The sequence below is a fragment of the Pteropus vampyrus genome, unplaced genomic scaffold (genome assembly GCF_000151845.1).
Source record: "Pteropus vampyrus isolate Shadow unplaced genomic scaffold, Pvam_2.0 Scaffold545, whole genome shotgun sequence".
NCBI lineage: Eukaryota > Metazoa > Chordata > Mammalia > Chiroptera > Pteropodidae > Pteropus > Pteropus vampyrus.
The window spans coordinates 678050-686574 of NW_011889326.1; the positions used below are offsets into that span (position 1 = coordinate 678050).

General features: G+C 35.0%; 1 long non-coding RNA gene across 1 annotated transcript in view; it reads left to right on the forward strand.

Moving 5' to 3' along the window:
• The window catches only part of LOC111733267, an 89629-nt gene that overhangs the window by 2541 nt on the left and 78563 nt on the right, over positions 1–8525 (forward strand). The gene's annotated exons all lie outside the window — the stretch shown is intronic.

The following is an 8525-nucleotide window of genomic DNA, read 5'->3' on the forward strand; positions in this document are numbered from 1 at the left end:
TTTCGATAAAATTTAATTTGGATAGCTAACGAAATTACCTGGTATTTTAAATACACCGAAGTCTGTCTTGGTGGAAAAGAAGGTAATTGTATCTTTTATATTTTAATTTCACTGAGATACATCAGTTGTAAATTTTTATAACTTAAACTGACCTGGTTTTGATTTGTGCAGAATAATTAGCTGTGAATGTAATCACAAACAGTTTTCTGTGGTTTAAATTTTGATACTTAATTGGAAAAAATTCTTAGCAATTCTTTACTAAGAAGAAGGCACATATAAAGGAGAAAATTTTAAAGAACCAACTGAATTCCTTCTGTCCCCTTCAATAGGAGTCGGATGCATTCGTAATTCAAAAGTGATCTGTCTAATAAGTGTGCATTGATTTGGTTTGGTTTAGCTTAGAGCGATAACCTTACTCAATCTGATCTCATCTGGATGGAGCTCCCTCATTGTGGAAAGGACAGTTAACCTTATGTTGAATCTTAAAATGCAGAAAATACTTAAATGTTGGCTCTTTGAGTTTGCTTGTCTGAATATCAAAGAACAAAGTAAATTCAGGACTTTATTAAGTGCCGCTTCTTTGAAAGTGAAAATCTCAGGGTGTTATTTTAAATTTTGGTTCACAGAGAAACTAATTATAAAATTCTAATTGTACTGTAAAAACTCATTTTCCAAAACACTTTATTCAGCCAACCAAGCTAATCCTCATCCCACCGAGGTCATTTTCTTTCCTACTACACTAACATTTTATAGAGAATCAACAGTTGTTAATCTGTATCCCAAAGTATTGCACATTCTGCCAGTACTTTATAGAACTTTAATGGATCAGCAGATAGGAAGCTGTACTATATCGATGACGTATTCATAGTTTATTCTTGGCTTTTAAAGTAAATTTTATCCAAAACTATATATTGCCCACATAAGAACATTTTTGAGTTGTCGGATGTAAAGATACTTCCATTTTATTCTTGTTTGATGAGTTATAAGCGAAAATACCGGCCCAGGCAGCTTGTTTTTAGTACCATAGCTGTATTCATGCTTTAATCTCCAGTTTTAAAAATGTACCAGCCTTTCCCTTTTACATTTCTCTATATACGGGTGAATTCTATTACCTAGTGAACATTTTTACTGTTGACAAGATGAATTTGTCTTATTAAAAATGCAACTTTCCAAACTTGGTATTTTTGACATTTATCTGGCACAATTAACTTTTTCTGTTAAAGATCTATTATGGTGTGAGTTAGCAAAAAGCCACTAATGGAAAAGAATAAGGCAGTATTTTGAGTCCCCTTCTCAGTACGAGACCAAATAAAAGCTGGGTTGTGGTAATGTTTTAATGTCATCTTTAATTATGGGAAATACAGATGGTGTATGTGGCAGGGGTCCCCAGCCCCCAGCCTGTGGACCTGTACTGGTCCATGGCCTTTTCGAACTGAGTCGTACAGCAAGAGGTGAGCAGCAGGCAAGCTAGCGAAGCTTCATCTGTATTTGCAGCCGCTCCCCAGTGCTAGCATCACTGCCTCAGCTCCATCTCAGATCATCAGGCATTAGATTCTCATAGCACCAGTCCCTGGTGTCAAAAAGGTGGGAACTGCTGGTATATGGGATACTTGGAGAGGATTCTTGGGAACCACAGTTTTGCTTCATGCCCCAAACTGAGAGTTCCTGGTTGTTAACCTTATAAATAAAAACTTTATAAACTACTTAAATATAAAATTACCTTTTGGCAGATAGGCAAGACTGACCAGTCAGGGTGGACTCAGGACATGTGTCTTGTAGAGTAGCCCCAAAAGAATTATCGCCAAAGGAACCTGGCAGCCCGGATTAGCTCTTTAGTGTAAAGGAACATGGTGCCAAGAAAGTTGTGAGATTTCTACATAACTACACATTCTCTCCCCCTATTGTTTATTATACCATACCTCCATAGTAAAGAAACCTGGGTGGTATTGTTATTTTACTTTTCCCATTGAACATTCTATAATTCCTGCAACAAAAAGGAAATAGGACAATTGTCTTCAAAGTGAATTAGGCCAGATCAGTAATACCCAGGAGAATTATGTCCATTGTTATAAAACTTTAAAAACCATAGGTGCCTCTGCTGTGTAGATAATTAAGGCAAAAATATAACAATCACCTGAATGATTGTCTAATGCCATTCATAAAGTGTTTTTGTTAGATTATCACTTAGGCACCATGGGAAAAACAATAATTATATGGCTAGGTTACCGCCCCAAAGGAAAACACAATTAGAAAAGATCTAGCATGACATGCTTAAGAATCAAAATGTGGGTGGATCAGAAAAACATTTAGTGATCTACTTGACCTTTGAGACCTGGCAGAAAAAGGGTGGAAGCTGAGGGGAGAGAGGTATGGACCTCTTAGAACAGATCATGTAGCTTTGAGAGGTCTCTTGATTATGTTTGTAGCCTCTAGTAGTCTAAAAGTGGGTAGGCAGGCTAGAAGTGGAATTGAGATCTTGGAGATGAGCAATACAATTGTAGTTGATAGTGAGAACTCTGGGTGGCTTACATTTTAATCTTGTTATATCTGCTACTAATATGCTGGAGTGTTATTCTAACAAATACTGCTAGTTCCACATGGAATATAGTGTGCTTTCTTATCTCAAGTTGAATTAAATAAATATATAGATATACACATATATATTTTTTTTTGGTTAAATTTTCAATTAACAGTGACCTTTCTTTGAAAGAGCTGTTTTGTTCAGATGTAATGGAATTGCGCCACACAGACTTCTGGCTACTAAATTTGTAAATAGGATCCTTTTACACTGCACCATTGACATCCAACAGTACAAATTTGGTCTTTTAATTATATATGGACAAAACCAAGATTAAGAGCTTGGTATTGATTTTAAAGGATAGGTTTCTAGATCTCCTTATTCAACCTCAAATAACACTTTCTGAAAATGTTTACTTTTAGTCAGGTTTCAAATTCTGTTCCATTCAAATATAATCGAGAGTGTTTTGTCATGGGAGTCAGTGTTTCTTAGAAGACCACGTAGTGTCAAATGTCACTGAAAGTAAATTAGGGAATAAAAAGTGCCCATGGACTTTGGTGATTTAGATCATGTAATGCCGCATTTTCTGTTAGAGGTTTTCTAACTGCTCTTTGGTTGAATAACAAACCACAATTATGTGCATTTCATACTAGTTTGAACATAACTAACAAAAGTCAAGATTCAGAGGTTGCTATGTCAATATTCTGCACACTTAAAAGCCCTCATTAAATAAAAGACATAGTAGTAACACTATATATATAGATGTATACATAATAGTAATATTAACTTAATGTTATCCAAATAGCAGAAAGAACTAAGCTCTTAAAAAACATACATACGCAGAAATATATCTTCCTATTTTTTAAAAACAAATTTACGTACTGTTTAATAAGACTAGGTGAATAGAATAAGAATCCTGTCTACTTTTAGTTTCTTTTTTTAGTGAGTAAAATGCATACAGGATATGTTCCAGGTAAATCCATTCATTTTATTAAGTATATTGATTACCTATTATATGCCAGGCACTGAGGATACACAGTAGACTAAAATGAACAAATCTCTCCCCATAATTCAATGTGTATTCTTTTGGGAATACATTTGTTTATGATAAAAGTGTAATGAACACTATCCATGGGTTACTTGAGTTGTTTTCATACCTGAGTTCCACTCAGGTACCTACTTTAGAGCCCTTGCTCCAGAACACTCAGTATTGTGGGTAAACCATTTTCCTAACCATTCTTACTGCAATTGTACCAGCATTTAGAAAATTATAATAGTTTAGTCTCACTAGAGCATCACAAAATGTGACGTCTGGTTATGCACAATCTTTAGATTTCTTCACAAGGTAGTCAGACATCATGTTTTGTGACGTATATTCTAAATGTAAGAGTTCAAAGAAGCAAGAGTTCCCCCGACTATGGTGTTGAGCTGGCTCATAGAATGCACCTCCTTAGAGCAGAAGTGTCAGGTTATTGTGGTACAAGCAATGGAGAACCGGTTTTGAGCCTTTCCAGGACTGAGTACAGGAGAGAGAATCAAGTATTTATCCTGCCTTACACAAATTACACCTTAGGGTAACTAAATAGTTGTGAGGAAGATTTTCTTACAGAATAATTCCCACTTAAAAATACAGACAGTATGATAGAAATAGGACATTAGCATTTTGCAACAGCTAATGAAATAATCAAGCTAGGCCTCCTCAATGGCTGTTAGAACTATTAAGTGAAATGCTGATGAGGAGTAATGTAATGCATGGATCCATCAGACTACACCTGAACCTGCTGATCAGTTCTTAACATTACAAAAATAGAGACAACTAGACATTCTGTGCCTCCTGAGGTGATAGAAAAGAAGTACAGAATGCCATCCGTGAAGTTCAGATTATTGAACTTGACTCTCCTCAAGCTTCTAGATCTGACTACTAGTTTATAAGAAATTTAAGATACAGAGGAAAACGTTAAATCACAAGGTGCAATTAGCAAAATCCACACTGGAAAATTCCACAGGACAAATGACATGACTTGAAAAAAGAAGGGGAGCCAATAAATTAAAATGGACATTTTTTTTTTTTTAATTACAGCTCTTGTAGTAATTTACTGTAGCTCTCTAATATACCGTTGCCCCTTGAACAATATGGGTTTGAACTGTGGGAGTCTACTTAAATGTGGATTTTTTTCAATAAACATACACTGAGCCTTTTGTATTCCCAGATTTCCATCCCGGAGTTCAACCAACTGTTAATGGAAATAATATTTTCTGTCCACCATTGGGAATCTTCAGATGCGGTGGGCCAACTGTATGTGTTGATCTATACCATTTTTATATAAGGGACTTGAGCATCTGCAGTTTGGTATCCACTCAGGTTCCTCGTGGATACTGAGGGATGACTGCAGTTAAGTTTTTGGAGAGTCAAAAGTTATGCGTATATTTCAGGCTGTGTGAGAGTCAGCGCCCTTAATCCCCATGTTCAAGGTTCAACTACACACACAACATGGGAAATACATGATTATTAACATCATGTCACATTAAGACCAAGAAGCACTAATTAGGAAAAATGTAGAGGATAAACAAGTTTCTGTGTATGTTTCTTTTTTTTTTTTTTGCCTCTGATGGTTCTTTTTTGGTTCCTCAGTATCCAAACAGACTTTTTTTAAAAAAAAGTTTTGTGAACTATGGGGCATCTTCAAATATTCCATATGAAGAGATGACTGATATCAACATCTGTTTCGTACTCATAACTGACACCTCTCTGGAGAGCACCTAAGATGTGGGCTGAAATCATCATCTAATGAACTTGAGATTTTCAACCTTACTCCCATATTTCTTTTCTTAATTAACAGATTAACAACTCACCTATTATGACTCTTTCATTTCTCTCTGCCCTTCATCTCATTAGCTCAGGTATCACCTTGTATATTCAACCCATTCTGTTTGTCTTTTTATTTTTAAATTGAGCTATAATTGACATAGCATATTAGTTTTACTTGTACAACATAATGATTCGATATTTGTATATATTGCAAAATCACCATAATGGTTCTACTTAACGTCTGTCATCATACATAGTTAAAACATTTTTTTTTTGTGATAAGAACTTTTAAGATTGATTCTTAGCCACTTTTAAAATACAGCACAGTGTTAACTATATTCACTATGCTGTACCTTACATTCCCATAACTTATTTTTTTTATAACTGGAAGTTTGTAATTTTTGACCCTTTCACTCATTTCACACCCCTGCCATCCACCCCTGCCCCACTTCTGTCTGGCAACCACAGTCTGTTCTCTGTATCTGAGTTCAGGTGTTTGTTCATTTTTAAAATGGCACATTTAAGTTAGATCATAGGGTATTTGTTTTTCTCTGACTTATTTCACTTGGCATAATGCCCTTAAAGCCATCTATGTTGTCGCAAATGGCAATATTTCATTGTGTGTGTTTATCACATTTTCTTTATCCATTCATCCATCAGTAGACACTTAGGTTGTTTCTGTGTCTTGGCTATTGTAAATAATGCTGCAATGAATATGGGGTTGCATATATCTTTTAGAGTTAGTGTGCTTGTTTTCTTGAAATAGGCTTAAAGAGATTCAAGCATCCTGCAAAAAGTATATATATGAGACAACTGGGATAATTTAAATATAATATTTGAAGTTAAAGAATTATTAATTTTCAGTAATAGTTGTTATGGTTGGTTTTTTTTTTTTTTAACCTTTTAGGACATGCATTCTAAAGAATTTATCAATGAAAAGATATGATATCTAGAATTTGCTTCATGATTCAATATAATTCATGGGATAGAGGGGGCATGTATATGGATAGGAGTATACTGAAAGAAAATTGCTCTTGTGTTGGTGTTTGTTGAGCCTGGGAGATGGGTACATGGAGGCTCTTTATACTATTCCACTTTTGTGTATGTTAGGAATGTTCCATAATAAAAACTAAAAACAACAAACAACAATCAAACAGAACAAGAGAAAGAAAGAATCCCGTGGTTAAGAAAGAACCAAAGGGAAGAGTGAGAACCCATACAAAACCACACAAAGATTAATAGGATGCATCCATGGGTATTTTAAATCTGGGATTTAAGTTGTTTTAGAGGAATTACTATTGGAATACTATTGAAATACTTAGAGGAATTACTAAGGATAATTACTATTGTATAGATGCTATAACTACCGGTACCTTTAGTATCTTCTAGTGACTATGCATGAACCCCGTGGAGTTCATTAGGCTTGACTTGACTAAATAGTCCTTAAACTCTTCTTGATTCTGCGTTATAACCCCTTCCTTGGTAATTTTCTTCCTTCATTACCATTTTGTTTTAGGGATTAAAGGGAATTAAAGCTACCATTTCCAAGGTTAGGAATTCTCTAGTAGTCAAGTCAGACCATAAATAGGAATGCAAAAAGCTAAAAGTTCTTCCACCACTCTCAGGAAATCACACACCCAAGAAAAACATTATCCCAAAAGTTAGCATGCAAGTTCCAAAATGACCCCTTGGCGTTTTCATCTGTTGTCCTTGTTTTCCTTTATCATGTCCCTCTTTTAAAAAAAAAAAAAATTAATAGAAGAATTTTCATCTTTATGTGACTTTGGTAAAAATATTCCCCTTCTCCAAAAATCATGGTCAATTGGATGTATCAAGGTAGTTGTCATCAGATGTGAGGTCTTACGTATTTTTCTAATGTAAAGAGAAGTAAGCCAGAAAAGTAAGGTGGTGGTCTTATAGGTACATATGTGGTTTGTGCACTGTGAAACCTGTTGGAAGGAGTTAAGATGATGAAATGCATGCAGTTGAGCTAGGCTAAGTAGAAAGTCATGTTGGAGAGTAGATGGAGTTTCGAAGTGCTAAGAAAATGATTTAATGAAACTGGGACTGTAAAATTCCTAGAAAGAATATGGACTGATTTCTTCTAGAATTTAGGAGCTCTAGGAATAGAAAAGAGCAAGAACAAGAAGAGATTAACTTGAACACCAGAGCTGCCCCACAGGACAAACATGGAGAAAAGGTTGGTTTTCAGGAACAATGAAAAAGGATCTGAGATCATTCACTCAATTTTTTTAAAAACAATTGTTAATTTGTGTGTTTATAAAGTATCAAAATGAAAAAGTGCTTTTCTATGTGAGGAAATAAACATGTATATAAATAATTGAAAACTAAAACAAGTGCCATGTAGATCTATATACAGGAACATGCTATGGGGATGCGGAACACTGAGCGATTAATTTCCATCATGAATGGGATCGTTACAAAAGACAAGAATAAACATGTTTTCACTATAACAAGAGTGAATAAATAGATATTTCTGGATATAAGAACAGCATGAGAAAAGTTATGGATACATGAAAAGGCATGGACTATCAAGAAGCGTATATGGGTGTTATATAGGAATCTGGGGTCAGGAGCATGGACAGTGGGATAGACAGGGTGGAAATATGGTTATGGGCTAGATCATGAGTGACCCGCAAGAGTAAGGAGTTTTGACTTTTTTTATTGAGTTATAATTGACATGACATTAGTCTCAGGTGTACAATATAATGATTTGGTATATGTACATATTGCAAAATGATCACCATGTTAAGTCTAGTTACCATCCATAACCACACATTGTTATAAATTTTTTTCTCGTGATAACTTTTAGGATCTACTCTCTTAGCAACTCAAATATATGATACAGTAATATCAACTTTAGTCACCATGCTGTATATTACATCCCATGACTTATTTTATAACTGGAAATCTGTACCTTCTGACCACCTTCACTCCTTTTGGCCAACCCCCACCCCTTGCCACTGGCAGCCACCAATCTGTTCTCTGTATCTATAAATTCATTTTTGTTTTTGTTTTTTAGATTCCACATATAAGTGAGATCATAGGTATTTGTCTTTATCTGACTTATTTCACTTAGCATAATTTCCTTAGGTTCCACCCATGTTGTAGCAAATGGTCAAGAGTTTGTTCTTTTTTATGGCTGAATAATGTTGTATGTGCATGGGTGTGCACCCA